At 37.3% G+C, this 22,319-nt stretch overlaps 1 protein-coding gene across 15 annotated transcripts in view; it reads left to right on the top strand.

Annotated features, from left to right (window-relative positions):
• Window positions 1–22,319, top strand: part of LOC116844569 (kazrin) — a 315,333-nt gene that overhangs the window by 211,649 nt on the left and 81,365 nt on the right. Inside the window, exon 1 of one of the 15 annotated variants that reach the window (XM_032816281.1) lies at window positions 20,834–20,973. The exons of the other annotated variants lie outside the window; for them this stretch is intronic. The gene's annotated coding sequence lies outside the window, so the exon portion shown is untranslated. Of the gene's footprint in view, window positions 1–20,833; window positions 20,974–22,319 lie in introns of those variants that run through there. 15 annotated transcript variants of the gene reach the window in all.

Genomic DNA, 22,319 nt, shown 5'->3' with positions numbered 1-22,319 from the left:
CTACACACATACACATTGGAAACAGTTTCATGTCGTTTTTGTTGTTGTCATGCGAGCGTAGCAGCCCTGCGTGAGGGACGCTCTTCCGGGAAATATCGCGGTACACCGCGACGGAGAAAAAAATTTCAACGGAAAAAAATGTCGGGCTTATCTACGTGTCAAAAAAAGCATGAATAATCAAACGCTCTTTTCGCTCTCTTGAATAAAACATTTAATGCGACGGAATCGATGTTAATAGATGTCACGGAAAAAAAAGGAGGGTTGATAGCTGCGGGAGCGTTTTTATTTTTTTCGTTCGAATGTTTTATGCGGGAAAGAGAGGAGACACGCGCGACGCATTTCAAAAATCGCGAATTCAGAGTCGCTGATTGCGAGCCGCGAGCACCGCGGAAATCCGCGACGGCGGAGATTCGCCGCGAGGGAGGCTCGAGTGGAGCGCGCGCGGTGTGGCAATTAAATTTACATTTCTTCGGTTTAATTTCACCGGGGAAGCAGGCAAAATCAGGTCGCGAAAAATCCATATAATCCGTACGCGCGCGCACTCCTTGTTTTCTCTTATTTCTTGGACGTGAGACCCGCGTTGCCTACGGCCGGCGCCCGTTGAAACCGACGACGCATACGGCCGATTAACTTTTAATTGTGTCCTTTTAAATCGCGCGTAATATCAGCGACATTATAACGCTATTGCATGGAGCGAATGAGAAAGAGAGAAAGAGGAGGGGCTGGGAACTAACCCTCCGCAAACTATCCTCTCTCTATCTCTCTTTTCCTCTCTCTCGTGAGAGCGAGTATTTCATTTATACCAGGTATATTAAAAACACGCGCGTTTTAATTCGCTTTGTTGTTTTCTCATGTCGGGCAACATCAGCCGACATAAATATTATCTCCGTGTTTTTCGCGGTGTGAATTCTCTCCACGGTCGTTGCTCCTGGCAGAGAATCGTGGAGAACTTCATCCTCCTCGTGATAAATCAGATTGTTCCGCTGACGCGATATGTCGTGCAAAATTTAAAAATATCCCTCCGAATTCGCATATTAGACGACCAATGATTTTTATCGTTTTAATCAATCGTCGCGTCGCGTCGTGTTGCAAGTCGCTTTGAGCGCGAATAATAAAATTGGCGAGCCCACGAGAATATACCACTAAAATTCTCTCTCTCCTTCTGCTCCTACCCCTCTCTCTTTCTCTCTCTTTTTTCTGCTACGCAATGCTCGAAATAGTTTATCTCATCTCCAGCGCGCGTAAATACGCAAACCCGGAATACGGGCGATATCGAATATTTTTCCGTTAAATCGACAATGCCAGAGCCAGAAACCGAGGGATTGACGAAACATTTCATTTGTCCCATTGGCTGTTTCGGGTCTCAGATTTTTTCTTTTTGTGTGTAGAATCGTACACATATATACACGCGCGCGCGCGTACGCATGCACGCACACACATACACACACACACACACACCCGGCCTTGGGGAAATGTGCACAGGGCGGTTTCATAATTTCCGCATTATTGCTCGTTTGCACGGAAAAGCCGAGCCGGGCGGCTCGCTTGGAATGATTACGTGAGCGAACGGAGCCGCCCGAAACGAGAAATGTCACTGGAGGTCAATTATTAAAACAGCGTTGAAATTTCGCACATTTCTGTTGCATAAAGCAGCCGCTGCTACGGGCGAGCACGGAAAATACACGACTCGCTTGAAATCCCGCGTTTGCGGATTTTAACGGTCGTCATTCTCGATCGACCGACGAGAGAGGTAAATCGAGGAACGAATTGAACTCGTGAACGAAACATCCCTCTAGTTGCCGTTTATTCTCGTCGCTTTTCAGATAGACAGGTGCATATAAATTTGGCAACGACTTTATTAGTTTGTTACATCCATTCTAAGTGGTTCATTTGTCACTCATATTTACTAGTCAGACTGACGAAGTAGAAATACAAACGAAATACAAAACAAAATATCATGATTTACTCTGAGAATCCAACTCAACTCAAAATTTAGTCGAATTTACTCAAAATTTACTCAAAGCTGTGTGTACAAAAATCTGTAGTGTAAAAATCCGAGTATAATTTTTAATCAATTTTTTGCTGTATCGATAAATTTACATTATTATATTAATGTATCGCGTATGTGCAACAAAAAGTTAACACTATCGCGTGATGTAAATCTAATGGTTCATTCAATGCAGTGTATTTCTGTCATAAATGTGCACTGAGGAAAAATATCAGAAAAATATTTATTCAGTGGCTGTTAATAACATATTTACTTAAATCTATATTCTTTTGTTTAAACGGAATAAAATATTACTTTTGAAACGCTATGAAAAGCAACGCTATTGTGTTGTTTTAGAAAAATACATATTCTATCATTTGAAAGAAATTCTATCTCAATGTTAAAATATATATATCAGTACAAGTAAATATTGGAATATATTAATCGGATATTTTACTTATATTTACTTATATATTCTTATTTTTCAAATAAGAACATATACATTTTCTTAAAACTAGCTTTTCATGAAAGCGAAATATATTAGTGACTATTGAATAAATAGACTTTTTCTCTCAGTGTGCTTGATAAAAATGTTGCGTTCTTGTTTCAAAAGTGACACAATTAAAAAAATGTGATTTCCGAATTATTACTATAAATGAATTAGATAAACATATGCATTGAAGTTATGAACCGAATGTGATAAAAATGACAATTGATCTTGTTTCTAAGAGTAGATTCCTTTTGACGATATTCTTTGATTAGACCATAACTTTTAGTGAAGTTGGAATATAGTTTTTCTCTTTTCTATGGGAAACTTAATGTTTAACTTATGTCACTTTTGAAGCAAAAGTGCTATATAATTTTATTTTTAGCGGAATCTCCTCTATATATATGGATTAAAGAAGATTCTTCTAAAACCAAAAGGAAAATATTCTCAACACAATTTATATTATTATACCTCCTCATTAGAAGAGAAATTCTCTTTTGGTAAAAGTTTTCGCGCAGAATATAGGATTACAACAAATAGCATCTTGCAGCTAGAGTTCTTTTTGTGTGTGTGTTTGGATGTTAAAATACTTTTTCTTTTATTTTTAGAAAAACTCTTTTCAAGGAATATATTCTTATAATATAAGTAGATTCCACTAAGGATGAAATTATTTTTTTTGGGTGTAATTAGAAAAATTGTATATTTTTCATCATTGATAGTCTCATTGTCTCGGTGTGATAATTATAAACATATATCTGGGTTCATTCTCTCTCTCTCTCTCTCTCTCTCTCTCTCTCTCTCTCTCTCTCTCTCTTTCTCTTTCTCGTTTGCTCGACAGAAAGAGGGTTTGCCCGAAATTCGTCGCACACGCACGACAAGCTGAGCGTTTCGTTGAGCGTCATAATTTCCCTCGCACGCGCTCGTGCGCTTCGTCGGTTTACGTTTCCTTCGTTTCCTTTCCTTTTTCCTTCTTTCTCTTTTTGCGCTCTGTTTATGAAATTCCGCTTCCGCGGGCACCGCGGAGCAACGCGCGACTAGGAAATTGCCTTTTCCCTTTTTATTGGACTCAAACTTTACTGCCGCCGACGGTACGGTTAAGCCGGTAGGTTTGTGCGCGCGGCAGCCTCGGTATTTGCATTTGAAACGCGCCTTGTGGCATGGACCTCGTCCACGACAAAGCGGTGAATTGGCTATTTAGCTGCGTTCGCGATCCTCAAAAAGCCAAGAGCTTCCGTCACACACGTCCTGCTTGTAGGAACAGTTTCTTTCTCTCTCTCTCTCTCTCTCTCTCTCTCTCTCTCTCTCTCTGTGTTTCTCTTTTTATCGCTGTCTCTTTCTATGCTGACCCGACAGCCACCCGGCTTCTCGAACCTGTTTGCAAATGAGCGTCGTCACGTGCGACGTTGTAGAAACACGCGTCATCCAGCCGAAAACAACGATTTGCGCTAACGATAATAGTGGCCACCGTCGCAATAATCACCGGGAAATAGCTCGTTGACACAAGCTGCCTTGAAAATCCACCCCAAGGGCCTATAATCTACTTGAGGGTGGAAACATTGTATTCTCTCAGTAGAGAATCAGTGCGTTTCTCACTGAAATGTTGTAATTTACAACTGGTGGTTCTGTTACAAATACACCGACAGAAAAAATATGTAAAAAGTAAATAATATTTATATTTGAGGTGGGTACTAATAATATATTTACTTGTATTAATATAAAATATTTTTCGAATAAGAAAATATACATTTGTTTCATATTTCAAATTTTCATGAAAATAATTGTTTATTTGAATGAAAGAATTCAGATAAAAGATTAGTTAGTTCCTATGATGAAAACAGTCGTCAGTTTGCAAACACGGACGGTGTCATCGCACGCAAGGCGCATAGAAGCCGTTAATTCCACCGCCACGAACGCAGAAAGTTAGATTTGGCGTAGCGCATAACGAAAACTAAATCTGAAACTGAAAGAATTTAAATAAATATAACTAAATAAATAAATTAAATAAATAAATATGTTATATAAATATGTTATTAGTAAGAGAGATCAGAGAGATGCCCCGTATTACAGAATTTCGAAGTTACAATTTCTTGAACAACTAATTGTAGTGACTGATCATACAAACATAATAGAGGGAGCTTCTTTTTGCGTGTTAATGCTTGCCATAATCCTGTTAACTTACATTTTATTTTGTAATTACCAAATATACAGTAATATAAACATGCAATAAGGTGGTCATCTTGCTCTGCTACCAGTTGCACAGTAGCGTAGGGTAAAAGGAAAAAAGGTTATGCATAAAATATATATCCTGATTAGTAGTTCCAAAATCTCCAACTAACGAGAGGTTTGCTCAGCCTTCCGTACAGGCCCTCGTTAATTATAAGCCAACTTTATCTTGCCCGCCTATATTATTTGATTTCAATAATTTTATGAATGAAAATTGCTTTTATTATCTGCAATAATATATCATACATTTAATTCAACACGTTGTTTAGCTTTATTCACTCACGATTAAGAATATTAATACAAAATTTCGAGAGGTTCGAAAATTAACTTTACTATTACTAAATTAGTTCTTTCTACTTTCTAATTGTAACATTATTTCGATTTTAATGAAACTCAAATTTAGACGGCTCAGGTTTAGAATATATATATATATATATATATATATATATATATATATATATATATATATATTCTAAAAGGAACATTCCGATTTTATATGCACTGTTCCTTTTAAGATAAATATTAAAAAAACAATATACCTTTGGGACACACGAGATCCGGTCCTCTCCATCGACTAAATAAATATTTTTTTTTTTATATTTTTTCTGTCTGTATACAGTATCGTAATCAATAAAATCTCACTGAAAGGATTAGTTAGTTCCCATTATTAATGGAAACAGTCGTCAGTTTGCAAACACGAACGGTGTCATCGCACGCAAGGCGCATGGAAGCCGTTAATTCCACCGCCACGAACGCAGAAAGTTAGATTTGGCGTAGCGCGTAACGAATTTGTGTACTGCAGATTTGTAGTAAAATTTTGCTCCCTTCCACTGATCAAAATTAGTGAGATATAAGGTGGAGCAGTGATAAAGTGCTAGTAAAATCAACGAACATTCACTGAAATTCACTGTATGAAATACTTTTTTACTAATTTAATCGGAAACATTTTTATTGATTTACTTCAAGAGAGATTGTTGTTAACTCTATCGTATCCTTTCTTCGCGTTAATAAGTTTTCACGCACACTGTTGAGAAGATTTTATACAGTAGATCTTCGTTTTTGGTTTTAACGCATGTTAGCGCAAGATTCGCAGGCAATTTGCTTTTCATACAGATTGTACAATTTTCACTAGGATACGATTTTTCAACTATTATTTATCGGGGATAAAGATTTTACACAGTTACGTAACGGTTTGCTTTACATCGCGCTGCAGGACGCCGTCGGATTATTAGAGTACGAGTCAAACGCTCGCGCGATAAATATTTTTACTGCAAAATTCACGAGCACACCGGCATGAAAAGTTTATAAAGCGTCGTTGTGCACTCATTTTGAAGGTTTTTCTTTTTTCTCATTGCCGTATCTTATATAAGAGCACGAAAATAGAGACGCAAAAATATTTTTTTTCCTCGCAGTTAAGCGTTTCGCTGGATGAAACGTTTTTCTGCAAAGTGAGCCCAGCAAACAGTTCTAAGTAGCAACGGCAGGGATATGATCTAGATATGTGACGTTGGCTTTCCTAAAGAAAGAAGAAAAAGAGAGGAAGAAGAAATAAAAGCATGAAATGAGTGTAGGAGGACGCGAGTATGTGATCCGAAAAATTGGAAGAATTCATTATTCCCCGAGAAAGAAAAGCAATTGATTCAATTCTATGAGCGATTGGAGAAAATCACAATATCTCCGGTTCGCGAACATTTTGTGTTTTTTTCGGATTGCCGCTCGAAGTCTCGGCGTAGATAGAGAAAACTCGTATTAATTATCATGATCCTAATCGCGAATATAAATGGATTTAAACAGGTAAGTGTAAATGAATTTGACAGCAACCCAGAGATAGACAATTTATAAATTTTTATAAATCGATAATAAAAATTTATCGCGAATATAAATGGATCTAGATAGATAAGTGTAGATAAATTTGACAGCAACAGTTGCTGATTTATATCCCGATAATTAATGCGAATTAAATCTCTATCTACGACAAGACTTGGAGCGGTAATCCGAAAAAAATACAAATTATATTTGCGAACCGAGATATTGTGATTTTCTCCAATTGCTCATAGAATTAAATCGATTGCTTTTCTCTCTTGGAAATGAATCCTTCCAATTTTTCGGATCACATATTGACACATCCTCATACACTCATTTCACGCTTTTATATTTCTTCTTCTCTTTTTCTTCTTCCTTTAGCAAAGTCAAAATCATGTACCTAGATCGTATTCCTGCCGTTGCTACGAACTGTTTACTGGGCTCACTTTATAGAAAAACGTTTCATTCGGCGAAAAGTTTGACTGCGAGGGAAAAAATATTTTTTCCTGTTGCGTCTCCAATGAGTAGTTTATATAATGTTCATTTATATTTATCACATAGAATGTCGAGATAGAAATACGAAGAAGTAATGAAAATTTGTTTGAAACAATAAAATGAAATATAAAAATCTAAAATGTAACTTTCAATAAATTTGTTGGCGCTTCTATGACTTTTTAAAAGTTTACCTTATTGTATGATGTACATTTAATGATTATTGATTGGAAATTTAATTTCATTTATTGATTTGTAAATTTTATGATTATGATTCAATACATAGTATATTCGTTTCATCAATTTCCATTATAGAGAATTATAAAGTTGTTATCATCGACTGTTTCATATCATATTTAATATCATATTTATTCAATAAATTTGTTGGCGCTTCTATGACTTTTTAAAAGTTTATCTTATTGTATGATGTAAATTTAATGATTACTGATTGGAAATTTAATTTCATTTATTGATTTGTAAATTTTATGATTATGATTCAATACATAGTATATTCGTTTCATCAATTTCTATTATAGAAAGTTATAAAGTTGTTATCATCGATTGTTTTATATCATAAACATCATAAATAAACATATAATTTTTATATCATAAACATCATAAATCCATTATCGTGTTGGAAACTTTATAACTTTTTTTATTATTTTTTATATATTGTATATAATCTTTTATTACCTTTTATAATCTTTTTTATTATATTTTTCAATCAAATATATAGAGTATTTGACACACAAGATGGTTAAACGCACGTGTGCAGATTTATAGATAAAACTGAACACAAAACATGTTGACGGGTGCGCCATCATACGGGCTTTCAATGCATCTTTAATTGCCAAATGATTGCCAAATGATTACGTGTGACCGTCTTCAAATCTTCTTCAGTTAATAACTCAAAAATCTACGTAGTTAAATATATGTGGCAAAATGGTAGAGAACCGTTTTTTATTCAGTTTAACTTAATCTATAAACTCAGGACAACGTCACAATGACCATGATGACGTCGCCATCGCTCACTTCGACGTGATCATTCATCTCAATCTTCTTTAATTAATAAATTTACGCGGTTATTTGCAAAATAGTACAGGAACTTTACAGTTTGGTTTAATCTACACATAGTTTTATATGATACGAGAGTTTTATATAATCGTTAGCCTGTATTTGTATGACAAGAAATTTACTAAAAGTCGCACTCGAATTTGATAATTTTAATCGTATTTTTTTCATATCTCTATTTCGTCATTTCGTATGATAAGTGCCGTATAAATTATTCATAAAGAACGCAACCTTCACAGATCGAGTAATAAAGTTGCTGCCAAATTCACGTGCACCTGTCTATCTATGAAGAGATCAGAACGGCAGCGTGTTCTCGTTAGACCGTCTTGGTATGTCGAATCGTACGGCCCCGGTAAGCCGTCGATGTAGACCCGAGTGCAGTGAACCTTTTCGGAGCGTGACGGATGAATATAAGCTTAACGCGCGCGGAATTATGCATCCGCGCCTATAATTATCTCGACTACCAGCGAAAGACGTTGCCGGGACGCGTTCTCTTTGTGTCTCACTCTCGTGCGTTCTGCTGCCACGTGTACGACAAACGACACCGAGACACACCGATGTTGCCGATAATGAAACGCGAGTGCACTCTTCGGGCCACCACCCTGAGCCTCCATGTCAGTCAACTGGGCCTACGCAGGAAATTGCGAACGAGCGATACACGCGAATAATTCTCGCGACTTACTTCCGTGCAAACGAATCCCAGGCACCGTTCCGGTTCGACAGAGCGGACTCGTGAGATGTACTAAAGTATATGTGTATGTGTGTGTGTATCAAAGAGAGAGAGAGAGAGAGAGAGAGGCAGAGAGAGAAGATTGCCCATGTTGCACTTTCGACGTCATTTCACGCAGAAAAATACACAAGGTCTTATCTTCAGTTCTCTTTTATCGATAAAAGTAGATAAAAGTTTAAATGTGACTTATATACCTTCTTGGCTCATAAGCATTTAGAGACTCTTTTATCGATAAAAGAGAATTTTGTACAAAAAGAAATTCTATTAGAAAGAAGTGACTAAAAAACTAGTTAAAAATTGACTAGTTTTACAGTACAGTTATTGTTACGAAATAAATGTCACTTAAACTAGCCAGAAACTAGCCTAGAAACTGGAATTCCTGGCTAGTGTCTTGGCGAAAAACTGATGTTCTTTTTTCGCGTATATGATGGTTTTCGCGTAATGAGCGTAATATTTTAGAGTTTAAGACTATTATCAAGAAAATATTCTTTGCAGAAAATAACCATTGCTTAAAAAATCCCCTTAATAAAATTTAATATGGCAAAATGGTAGAGGACTGTTTTTTATTCAGTTTAACTTAATCTATAAACTTATGACAACGCCACGATGACCGTAATGGCGTCGCCATCTCAGCTCACTTAGAATGATCATTTATCTCAATCTTCTTTAATTAATAAATTTACACGATTATTTGCAAAATAGTAGAGGAAATTTTGTACAGTTTGATTTAATCTACACATATACTTATCTATATATCTATATATATCTATATATCTATATATATCTACACATATACTTTGATATAATCTACACATATTTTATTTTGTATCGAAGCGTTGAAGCCTCTTTTCCGCGATGCTGATTGGCTGTCTCGCTTAGCTCACTTTATGTGGGCTGTAGCTTACTTCGTGTCGTTTGCGCCTGTCAAATTATCAGGCAAATAACTATCATCGTTGGTTAGCTCATAAAGAAAAGAATACAAAAGAGATATAAATTATAAAAATAGAAGAATAGAGAGTAGAAGAGAAAGAGGAAAAAGAAAGAGCAGACAAAGAGAGAAGCATATTATTTAGGCAAAAATAAGGGTAAGAATAAAGTAATTTTATAAGGTAATTTAAAAGATCATTATAATGACAAAGATGCTAAATAGTGCGCGCGGAGAGCGCACCTGTAATGTTCTAGTGGAAAATAAATTGAGCATTCGCTTTCTTAGCAGAAGATTTTGATAATGTTTGTCTGTATTTACGCTCGACATCCACGAAATACGCGACGCGCTCGCCAAAAGGGCTGAAGATCGCTGTAACAATTTCAAGCTTGGCTTCCCAACTCGTCGACGATGTGTGTAACGCGGCGGTAATTTAATTGTTTTCGAGAACTACGAGGCGCGCGCGTCTCGTCCTTTCGGATATAAACGTGATCTCCGCAGGAGAGGTCTTGTGCAGGAAATAGCAGTGTCTTGGCGCATAAACAGCAGTGTTACGTAAGTCGCGCTCATCGAGCGCCGAAGCGCCATATTGTAACGTGAGCTCGCAAGCGCATTGTTGCTCGCGCTCATCCCCGCAACGTACAATTAGTCGCGTTAGCTGAACGCGGTAACTGATGGGTCGTGCCTCAATGCCTCGTGCCTCAATGCCGGCGCGAGCGCGCCACTTTGTTGCATCTGTTTATTATTCGCGCAGTGATTACGCGTAACTGATCGCGACGCTGTCGTAGCTACCCGCCGCCGCCTCTTCGGGAGCGAGCGCGAAACAGCATGGGGTTGCCCCCGTAGTCGCGCGTCTCCGGGAATGCGTTTTCTATTAATAACGCAGAATTCTCTCGCCACAAAACGCGCGCGAGAGAGACGGATGGACAGACAGATAGAGAGAGGAAGCAGCGCGCCCGCGCGCCATGTTACCCTATTAAATTAAATTACTCTATTATGATTCTCTGCTTAATTGAGCGTTAGAATATTCAATTAGCGGGGAAATTTCTCGCGCAAACACTTGGTACCGATACGCGCGCGGCCGCGAGAAAATATTTATTTCCACGCGGCGCGCGCGCGCACTGGAACCCTCGGAAATACATATATAGAGTGATTCAGGAGGAAGGGTCAATATTCTGAAAGGCAGTAAGTACAATACCGGTCCTTATGAGCAAAAAATTCATACTAACACGCCTCCAACTATCAAATAATTGCTAAGATAAAGGTGTTTGATTGTACACTTACAAAATTATTGGTGAAAAAAGATATTATGTACTGTTTATAATATTTGTTATTCAAGCAGATTGTTATCGGTTATAATACTTTTTCGAGAATTTCATATTTAAAAAATGTTTTTAAATTAGAACTCTAAATGTCACAGTTAAAATTTATCGCCACTTTTTGTATCTGCTAAAATATTGTCTGTACTACGTAGAATTTACAATATCAACATTCATCTGCAACATTTGCAAGCAAATGTAGGTGGATGTGAGGATTACACATTTGTTTGTCTCTCGCAGCTAATCCTTTTTGTCTATAGTCAATTTTTATAAAGAATGTGACTGGTTTTAATCTAGATGAACGCCACAGAGAGAGTTTCCTGTTAAATTTCACAAATAATTTAGATAGAAATTCTGTCTCTGTCATCTACATTGATTAAATACAAAACATATACGATATCGCAGTGTTTGCTATTCATTTATCCATCTTAGCTACTTTCTCGTATCTTAATAATTTTTGCTATGACTGCAAGACCATTTCCTTGAGTGTGTATCGTCAACATCAATGCGCTTTGCAACTTGTATGAGGAAATAGCGGGTGACTTCTTTAAGTTTACTTTGACGTTCTTCTTTTATGCATCCGATTCAAGATTTGATCTTGCTTGCAACCTTAATAACGCCTACTTTGATATTCTGATACTCTATATCAACTTTTTTTGGTCCTTTTTAAACTACTAACTTTGCTAAAAGGTCTTCTCTAGAACTTGTAAGTGGCGTTTTGTGCGTTTTCTGCCATTTAGAAGTGCTAAGTAAAACTTCAGTCTCTTCAGTGTATTAAACATGCACTAGCCTTTCAGAATATACAGATATTAGAAAATTCTGGTCAAGAAAGAGAGAGAAAGTAGAGCTAAAATTTCGACTCGGGCAGCCAATAGCATCTTTTGTGTAATTTAGCAGGACATGTATACACTTTTCGCGTGTACACTGAAACAATATGATCATTTGAGTAATAAATAATAGAAATAGTACATAACCTCTTTTTGTCAACAATTTTACAATAATATATTCAAACAGCTTTATCTCGCCAACCGTTCAATATATAATACTATAGAATACATATTCGTAGGAAACTTTTTGCTTGTAAGGACCGATATTATGAGAATAATATCCCAGAGTATTGACCTTTCCTCCTGAAGCACTCTGCATGGCCGGGAACATGGCGCGGTTCACCGAGGCGTGGCGGGAGTAACTAAATTTCTCGTTTGACTTCCGACGCGTTTCCGGCGCGCACTCTCGCGTTAGTCCCGCGCGGTCGCTGCGTTGAATCCGTCAGTTTCGCCCTCGAGTCGCGACTTTGATTTCCACGGGATCCAGACGTTTTCATTCATGACGGGCCTGTCTGAAAATTTGTCTTCGACGTGAATGATTCAGCTGGCGGAAGTATCCTTGGCTTAGTCGACCGTGTCGAGCGTTTGCTGTCGAGCTGATGCACGACGAAGAGGGTGGCGAGAACCCATTTTTGCGCGAAGAAAAGGAGAAGAAGGACGCAACGTTCTCCTCTTTCATCCCTTTCAGTCGTGATCTCCTGGTCGAAGGGATGATCAAGAGGCTTTGTGCAATATTTTCGACGCGGAAGCGGCGGAATCGGCGAGATAGCTGAGGAAACTGCGCGCTCACCTTATATCTACCCTTTATCGCCCTACTAGAAAAATATGCAACTGAAAAAAGAAAATAATAGCCGGCTGGAGCCATCTGTGATGCTCCCAACTTTGTTACTTTCGTGTGAGTAGAGGAAAAGCAAAAGCGAGTTCCCGAGAGTTACATCGGCCTCGCCAATCTCCTCCGGATTATTTATTCGAACTTGCAGCGCTGCGCCGAGGGAGAAATATACATTATGAAAATTGCAGTCCTGCAATCCCCCGCCAACAGTTATTTCCGATATCTTTCAACGAAGACGAGAGATATTGATATATGATTGTTATACAATTGTTTTGTTCGGGATTCAAATTTTGTACTTAGAGGAATCCGCGCAGAGAAACTTCTCAAGACTTTCCCAGATATACTATATTGTAATATACAATCAAATTTGCTCTACAATTGAATATTCCACTATGATACCAATCGGGATGATTCCATTTTTGTATGTGTCAAACGTGGCTCCTCTATTGAGACTGAAATATTATGGGAACTCGTACCTTTTATAATCAATAACGTCGATATCAAATTAAGAATATTATTCTTATATAAACTATTGTATTCAATAGAATAAAAAATGAAATATTATTAAAATACTTTGAGTTTTATTTTAAATAATGAAATGGTATGAAAAGTCAACATATAATTTGTTTAATTCTAATGTAAAATGAAGCAAAACCAGAAATAAATATGGGGAAAATCTTTTTCACTTAGAATTGCAACTTTTCAATTATTTTATCAAAATCAAAATAGATTAAATCACAGAAAATTTTCAATAGTCAGGATAAGAATGAAATTACCAATTGATACTGTAATGCAATACATCTATTTAGGACAGATTTGGATAATTTAATTGGAATGCATAATATACTGAATGACATTTAGGGAAACATAATTCCACATAATTTCAGAAACTTTAATTATTTAGTAAAAATCAGAATAGATTAAATCCCAATTAAAACCCAGAAATGTTTCTATACTTGTGATAAAAGTAGGATGCAAAATGCAAAATGAGGACCAGAAATAAATATGGGGAAAATCTTTTTCACTTAGAATTGCAACTTTTAAATTATTTTATCAAAACCAAAATAGATTAAATCTTAATTAAATCACAGAAGATTTTCTATAGTTGCGATAAGAATAAGATTGCCAATTGATACTGTAATACGATACATCTACTTAGAATAGGTTTGGATAATTTAATTGGAATACATAATATATTGAATAACGTTTAAGGAAATTTCCACATAAATATAATATATGATGTATTTTAGAATGTATGATTATTTATAGGAAATCAAATTGATGGACCCGATTAGATCTCAAGAACTTTTCTATGCGGGAATATTCATGGCTGGAAACGACATTCTTCGACAATCCCGCTCTCTCGGAAATGGGAGCGCTTTTGTCGTGCGCGCGTTTGCGGAGGAACCAAGGAGGGAGAGTAGATCCTCTCCTTCTGGTTTGGTGGCCCACATTAGAAACTCGAAACTCACCGCGTGTCGGACGACACACCCGTGTCGCTTTATTTAAGCTTAAACAGCAGCACGTGCCGCGTGTCCTCTCGTTTCACGTTGAGTGGCCACTCCGCCTCGCCCCGCGCACTCGTTCGTTCGCCGCATCTCTCTTCGCGGGAATGCGCTTTTCCTCACGCGCCGATCGAAAATAACCGGCGCGAATTAGCGTTCCCGTCGCGTTTTTATCCGCACGTGTCCGCGCGTTATCGTCGTGTTACGCGCACCATCAGTATCATAACACCACTGCGCGTCATCGACATGCTATTTACTTTTGTCCGTCCGTACTGTAATTTCACACGGGATAGCCAGGATCTAGGGAATAATACGCGGCTCTGATAAGTGTTTCATGTCGCTCGCGGCCCATCGATTTAATATTCATCCCCCTTACCATTTATCCTGTTGCCGCTACTCATCAATAATAAAACGTTATTACGTGCGTCGCATATATTACTATCAATAGCCGCGACGCCACTGTACGTTTGATAACACTCTGTATCTAACGGCGTAGGTACCTAGGTAACGGAATGCTAAGTGCGCGGCCCGAGTTATGCAATAAGAGCCGTTATGGAAGTATTGAGGTGGCCGAGGTGGCGGGAATCGGGTTAATGAGATGCTACTCGCTATCTCGAGTATTTGGCGTTAACGAACGGCGCGCGGACGTTCGTAAGCGTTCCACGAGTCTTCGCTTTCTTTCGCCCGCGAAATCGGCGACCTGCTGATATCATCCATCTTTCCTTAAACGGACTGACTTTTATATAGGCTGTTTGGCGATAACATAGGGGAAACCGGGTTTATATGGGTCCAGGGCTATGTTGACTCGGGTTTGCTTTTTTTAATATTTATCTTGAGAAGAATAGTACCAAATCGCGAAATGGTCCTTTTAAAACATAAATATTTTTCCCTGAGTTTCATTAAAATTGGAATAATATTACGGAATAATATTAACGGAACAATATTGGTTAGGAAATAGAAAAAAGGACTGATAGCAAAGTAAATTTTTTAGTCTTTTGAAATTTCCTATTCTAATATATTTCTAAAATTCTCCACCGTAACTGAATAAGTGATGTATTACTAGCTAAAATGAAATATCTTGCAAGTGATATACTGTTTCTAATAATAAATGCAATTTTCATTCATAAAATTATTGAAATAGTGCATATAGGTGGACGAAGTGTGAAATTGGCCCATAATTAAAGGCCGGCGGAAGGGCTGCGGGGTGACCTCAAGCGGAGACTCTGGAAGTACTAATTAGGATACATATTTTATATGTGGTCTTCTTTATTTCGTATTACTAGGCAACTAAACCTGACACCAGAGCAAGATAGCCACGTTGCTGCACGATCGTATTTTGTTTATTACAAAAGAAAATATACGATCAACAGGATCGTAGGGAATATTAAAGGATTCCGCGGAGGATAAGATTCCATTTTTGGGGTGTTATTGAAGTACACTCGTGACACCGTCGCTGCCGGTATCACTTTCTCCTCCGGATTAAATCCGATATCACTCCGCAACATGCGCGCACACGCTAATAACCACTGGGAATAATGCTGCACGCGCGCGCGACGGAAATCGCGATTGTCTTCACGGATTGTCGCGGCTCGGGGCGAAAATCGATAGCACTCTACGTGACTCGAGTCGCGGCAATTATAACGGACTATTCCGCGCCGGGACGCGCGGTCGGAGGGCCAAAGGGGGAGGCAAAAAGCCGGGAAAGAGGAGGGATTGGATTATTTTACCTCTCCGTACGTCGCGAGACAAATTGCTCCGACGCGATGCAACGAGGGGCCGGAATTGCAATTTCATAAATTCGAGTGGCGGCCGCCGCCGCCGCCGCTTCCGGTAATGCGCAGCTACTGCATCATTCCGTAGTCTTCTTACGTCGTTCCATCTACTTCTCCACCATTTTCACCCTATCTGTCCCTCGCATCCACCTTCGTTTCTTCCTCCAACTCCGTTTATCCCTTTCTCCCTCCCTCTCTCTCCTTCTCTCTCTCCCCCTCTCTCTCTTTCTCGATTCTCTCGCTCTCTGCTTCTTTGCCACTCTATCTCTCTTTCTCCTATGGTTTATTTCGCCTCGTTCGTGGCCTATCCATCTTACTTCCGCCGTCCGGAAGGACAAACTTGATAATTACTATATCGCCATCGTTTCTGCTCGAACAAGCCGAGGAAATTCTTAGGGCACGAGTCTAGTTGTTTTATTTATCTGCTTCACTTTTATTCTTTCACAGGCTCTCTCTTGGGCTTCGGTTAAAGAAATCACCCTTCCCATTTCTCCTCCTTCTCTCTCTCTCTCTCTCTCTCTCTCTCTCTCTCACACAGCGATCTTCCGTCGGCATGCTGAAGAACGTTGGTCGCGAGGAAACGCTCTTACGTGAAATTAAACTTGTTCCCTTTTTTTCGCGCGTTTCCGCAACAGCACGAGCAAAAAAAGATCTCTGAAAACTCTGCAGAAAATGTGCATGTTCTGTTTGACTTTTTCAGCAACGCGCGACAACAAGTAGCGTTCTGTAAAAATTTCCATCCTACGGTAACAGCGAGACGACGACGATGGCGGCGGCGGCGGCGACGGTGGCGGTGGCTGCGAACTTAATAATCACGAATGCAGTATGGCGCTCGGAGGGTCGCTGGAAATTCCATCTCCCTCGCGCTCCGCGCCGTGGAAATTCCCGCCGGTGTCCACTTTAATTTCTCTGTCGTCCTTTTCCTTCCTCTGACATCTGCATGCCTCGAGAGAGAGCGAGGAAAAAAGGGTCACTCGACGATCTTTCTCGGCTCGACCTCGCTCGTCCGTCCGCGTCCTTCGTCCCGTTTCCTCCCGCCATTTACTTTTCCACGATAAATTCATTCCGGGACGCCTCTTGCGACTGACAGCCTTCATTTTGCCGCTTGCATACCGTATTTCTCATATAAATATAAGTCACCTGCGAGAGCATGAATGACGGCTCGCGCGAAAAGCTCCCGGAAGAAACCCTCGAAATAGAGACGCGTGTGAATTTGCGACTGGGGATGCGAGAACCCCGCGCAATAATGTAAAGGACGATGGGTAAAATGGGTCGATTTTGACCTGAAAAGTGTAACGTAAGTTGTACATGTAATCTTACATTTCTTGGATCTCTGAATATAATGGTAACATTTTTATCCATCTAAACCCGTGAGAAAGTCAAAATTCGTTTTAAAGGCATCGAAATAAGTCATTTTTAATAGTATCTCGACGATAATTTTGTTCCAATTAGTTAATGTATATTATAGTTTAGTTTTATAACTTTTTTATTAAAAACTAAGAAAATATATTTTAAAATAAAACACTTCAGAAATGACAAATCTAACATAATCTGACACGAAATCAATATTTTATATATATATATATATATATATATATATATATATATATATATATATATCCGAGTCGACATTTTGGCTTTATGTTAAATCTTGAATTCTACAACGCAATAGAAGCTAAATTAGCAATGTAAGTTTCATTCTAATGATACAATTTACTCCTATTTTGACTCTGATGATGTCCGAAATTTCTCTGTTCACTTTCTTTAATGTCAAAGTAGGTGTTGAATGGAATAGTGAGGTTGAAAGTAGGATCAAAATTTCGACTCGAGTAGGTAAAACAGAATAAAAAAAAAGGTTAATGTAGGCTTCAGAATATCAAAATAGATATTGAATGAAATAATAAGGCTGAAAGTAGAATAAAAATTTCGACTCGGCTTTATTCGTCGATTTCGTTATGTTAGATTTAGCTTTTCTGAAGTGTTTATTTTGAAACGTTTTTCCTTGATGTTCAGTAAAAAAGTTATAACATTGAACTATAATAGAAATAATATAAGTATAATATAAGTATAATATAAGTAATAACGTTTTCATTCGTGACTGTTATAACGACGCTCGCCATTATGTGGCATTAAGGTTAAATAATTGGAACAAAATCATTACTAATCGAATGGGATGACAAGTAACGTTTGTGCGAGATAAATTGTAAGATGCACAGTATACTGGTACACATATTTCCGTGGAACCAATATATTATTTTATATGAAAGGAATTATCCGATACAAAAATTAACAAACGATCAAAATACCGATAAATTTTTTTATTCGATCGGAGTATCGGATTAAATTTAATCGAATATTTCCGACCATAATAGCATTTTATCAGATAAACCGATGAAAAAATTATGAATTATGAATTATATTTCTCATCGAATAATTTTTGATCAAATACAAAAATTCATCGGTATTTTGATCGGAAATATCCGTTTGTTAATTCCTTATCGAATAATTTCTCTCAGTGTAGGATCACACGACGCGTATATTATTTGTGATATTATTTATACAAGATCGCATTTGCGCAAGAGCGCAACCGTACGACCGGGTTACATCCGGAAAGATATCCGAGAAGTTCGTAAATATCACGTTCTGTGTAAGCCGCGGGTTATTCGCCGCGTCGGCGTGGAACGCGTCGGAAACGGATAAGTTGCAACCGCGGAAAATCCGCAGGGAAATAAGCCGAATCGTATCGGCGAGACTACAAATTGTCATTCTACTCTCGGTGCTCGTAAATTCGGTTTATCCGCGTGCGTAAAAAGGAGACGCGTACACGCCGCTACTCGGCGCTCTCGTTGGACGTTCGATATTATTTCATGACGGGTGTCCGTGCGGATAATCGAGACGAGGGGAAACAGGAGCGGTTTGGAACTTTGTTTCGCGTTGATGAGGTTCACGAGTGAAAAAAAAGTACGAACTGCGTCGTTTACACTGAAATAACGTCTTCATTCGTGACTGTTATGGCGACGCTGGCCATTATGTGGCATTAAGGTAAAAGCACCCTGGACGCTAATAATACTGGCACCTAACTCTGGACATGCTCCTTGTTTTGATTTTTAAATACGAATGTTTGAACTTTCAACACAGAATATATGTATAAATAGAAAGTTTAAATATTCATATTTGTATATATACTTATATATCGGAAGAGCTCTTAAATACTGCTTTTTAAATATACATTTTGAAAGTTTAATATTCGTATTTTAAAAAAATATCGCAAAACGGTATGGGACTTTTTGTTCACCTCAATTCACTCTCGCGAAGTTTGAGAATGGAGGTCTAGGATCTTATATAGAATAATGTGTTATTAATACATATTTATTTTGATTTGATTGAATATTTGTATTTTGATTTGAATATATAGAATATAGAATAACATATATATTCGATATCTTTACATATATTCTACGTTCTAAATTTATAAATATTCATATGTAAAGATAAACACAATAAGAATGTCCAGAATTAGATATCCCTGAACATTCTTATTACTTTAATCCTTAAATACGAATATTTAAATATATAAACTTTCAATATAGAATTTATTTATATATTCGATGTATACATATATATATATATTTTTTTTTTATATTATATTTAAGATTTAAATATTTGTATTTAAAGATTAAAACGATAAAAATATCCAAGATTAGGCATGTGTCCAGGCATTGGCGTTAAATACGTTGCTACTTTTATCTTATCTGAATATGTTTAATATCATATATCACATAGATATCGTATATCAAGTAGATATCGTGTACCAAGTAGATATCGTATACCAGGTAGAAATGTACTGTTTCTATAGTAATTTATACTACAAGTGGCTAGAGTTTTTCCATTAGAACGTTCTACCCCACAAAATCATGATTTTTGAATTTTTGTTTTAGCAATTGGTAGACCATTGTATCTTCCTAGATAAAACAAAAGGTTCTAAGCTTTATGGGCTTTACAATTGATTAAAAAGCAGTTATATTAGTTATGCTATTTTTTACTAGTTGTCTTTTTTACTAATTTTTTAGTAGGGTCAAGCTTATCAATAAATACTTATCAATAAATACTGAAGAAGAAAACCATGCTTGACTTCTTGAACGATTGTGAAAAACCTCAGTGCAGATAGCATCTTAACTACTATCTAAATCATACTTTCTAAATCATACATCAAATTTTCAATCTCATTTTTCTCGGAACGTAATCCACATGGATTGGATTATTGTTGCATAACAGCCATTTCAATACAGTCCATTTTTGCAAAAGACACTCTAAAAAAATATATCATTTTAACATAATTTTTACTACTATATATTTTTCTGCTAGCCGCGCGAGACTATTATGGCACTTCTTCGATTGATGAATATTTATATCGACAAAAGTTCTCTGCGTGTGATCGCGCTGCCCGAGCATCCCCTATTCCCCGTCATACGACCCCTGTTACCCTCGTCCTTCCGCCACCACCAGAATCGATTTATTCTCTCGCTTTACATCCGGCGCGCCGATGCAATGGCGACAATCGTTAATCGCGCGCCTTCTGAGCAGGTTGCAAAGCCACGGTTCCGTTCTCAGCGGGGAGAGGAAGGCGGGAAAAGCGTATCGGGCCGACGTGCAGAGCTCGCCGGTAATAACATCACGATAGCATCGGCTACTCGGTATCGGCTGCTATCGACTATCGCCTCTCGCTCTCTCGCCGGCGAGAGAAGATGCGATCTCTCAAACGAGGGACCCATATGCCGGACCGCCCAGCAGATACTCGGGGCTAACTTAGTTGGATAGTATATGGCGTGTGCGCGTGTGATATGGCTAACGCCAACGCTTAAGTACATACAGGCCACGGCGAATGGGCGGCAGCTGTATACACCGGGTGTCCTGGATTTGTCCGAGCGCCACTTCCTTTCGCAGGACAAAAACGCGACGGAAACAACCCTGAACTCTCGCTCGCGAAGTCTTCATCTACAGTGAGCTTTAATAGTAATTTTTACTATTAAATTTTTTATAATTGTTTTATTATTGATTTATTAGACTTTTGTTTTCTTTTATCAACTCCCCGTGGAAAATCTCGTTTTTTGGAACATACAATGCTTTCGCGGGATAAAGACGCGACGGGAGCGCTTATCCGAGATCTCCATCTAGAATGGGATATTAATAATAATTTTTATTATTGAATTTTATAATCAAGATTTATTAAATTTTTGTTTTTATTTATTAACTCTCCGCGTACAATCATGTTTTTTGGAACATACAGTACATTCGTGGGATAAAAACGTTACGGAAATTTTTCCGAAAGCTCTCGCCAGAAATCTCCATCTAAAATGGATTTTAATAATAATTTTCATTACCAAGTTTTATAATAGAGATTCATTAAATTTTGATTTTCATTTATTGAGACTGTGCACATAATCACGATTTTGGGATATATAATACCTTGGCGAGACAAAAACGCGACGGGAACATTTTCGAGCTCTCGCCAGAGGTTTCCATCCAGAGTGGATTTTAATAATAACTATTATTATTAAATTTTATAATTTGGATTTATTAAACGTTTGTTTTCATTAACTGTCCACAATTACATTTTTCATACGTTTTTTCGCAGGACAAAAACGAGACGAGAATGTCTCTACTCTTAAATGAGAGCTTTCATCTAATATCTCCATCTAGAGAATTTTAATAATGAATTTGAATAATAATTTTCATTATTACATCTTATGATTGAAATTTATTTTACTAAATTTTTGTTTTTAATTATCAACCTTTCGCGTATAATCACATTTTTTGGGACATATAGTACAATCTAGATCTAAACAATTTTTAACTACATAACTTTATTGAAAATCAATATCCTTTTCAGAAATATAGAAAAGCTTCAGCTATAAGAAAGAAGTATAATAAAATCAAAATCTACAAACACAGAGAAAAAATAATTTAGTTGAACTAACCAATTTTTGGTGAAATATGAATGAATCGTAAAATTCCAATTGAACTTACCTCAGAATCAGAATTCTGATCTTACCTCAAATCAGAATTTTGTTCAAGTTAATCAAGAATCGTGTTAATTTCAACAGAATTTCTTGGTAACTTCAATCGGAATTTCTCAAATTCATATTTTATCAGAAAATTGCTGAATTCAAACAAACTTTTTTTCATGCAAATTTGCACTTTTTAAACATTTTTATAGTTCTTTTAAAAGTTTAAGCACTGACAGAAAAAATATTTTAGAAATAAAAGATATTTATGCAGGGGTATATATATATATATATATATATATATATATATATATATATATATATATATATATATATATATA

The sequence above is a fragment of the Odontomachus brunneus genome, unplaced genomic scaffold, assembly GCF_010583005.1.
Source record: "Odontomachus brunneus isolate Ranch 3 - 2012 unplaced genomic scaffold, Obru_v1 Obru_scaffold_042, whole genome shotgun sequence".
NCBI classification, from domain to species: Eukaryota; Metazoa; Arthropoda; class Insecta; order Hymenoptera; family Formicidae; genus Odontomachus; species Odontomachus brunneus.
Note: the sequence above shows the minus strand (reverse complement) of the source record. Positions and strands in the feature narration are given on the sequence as shown.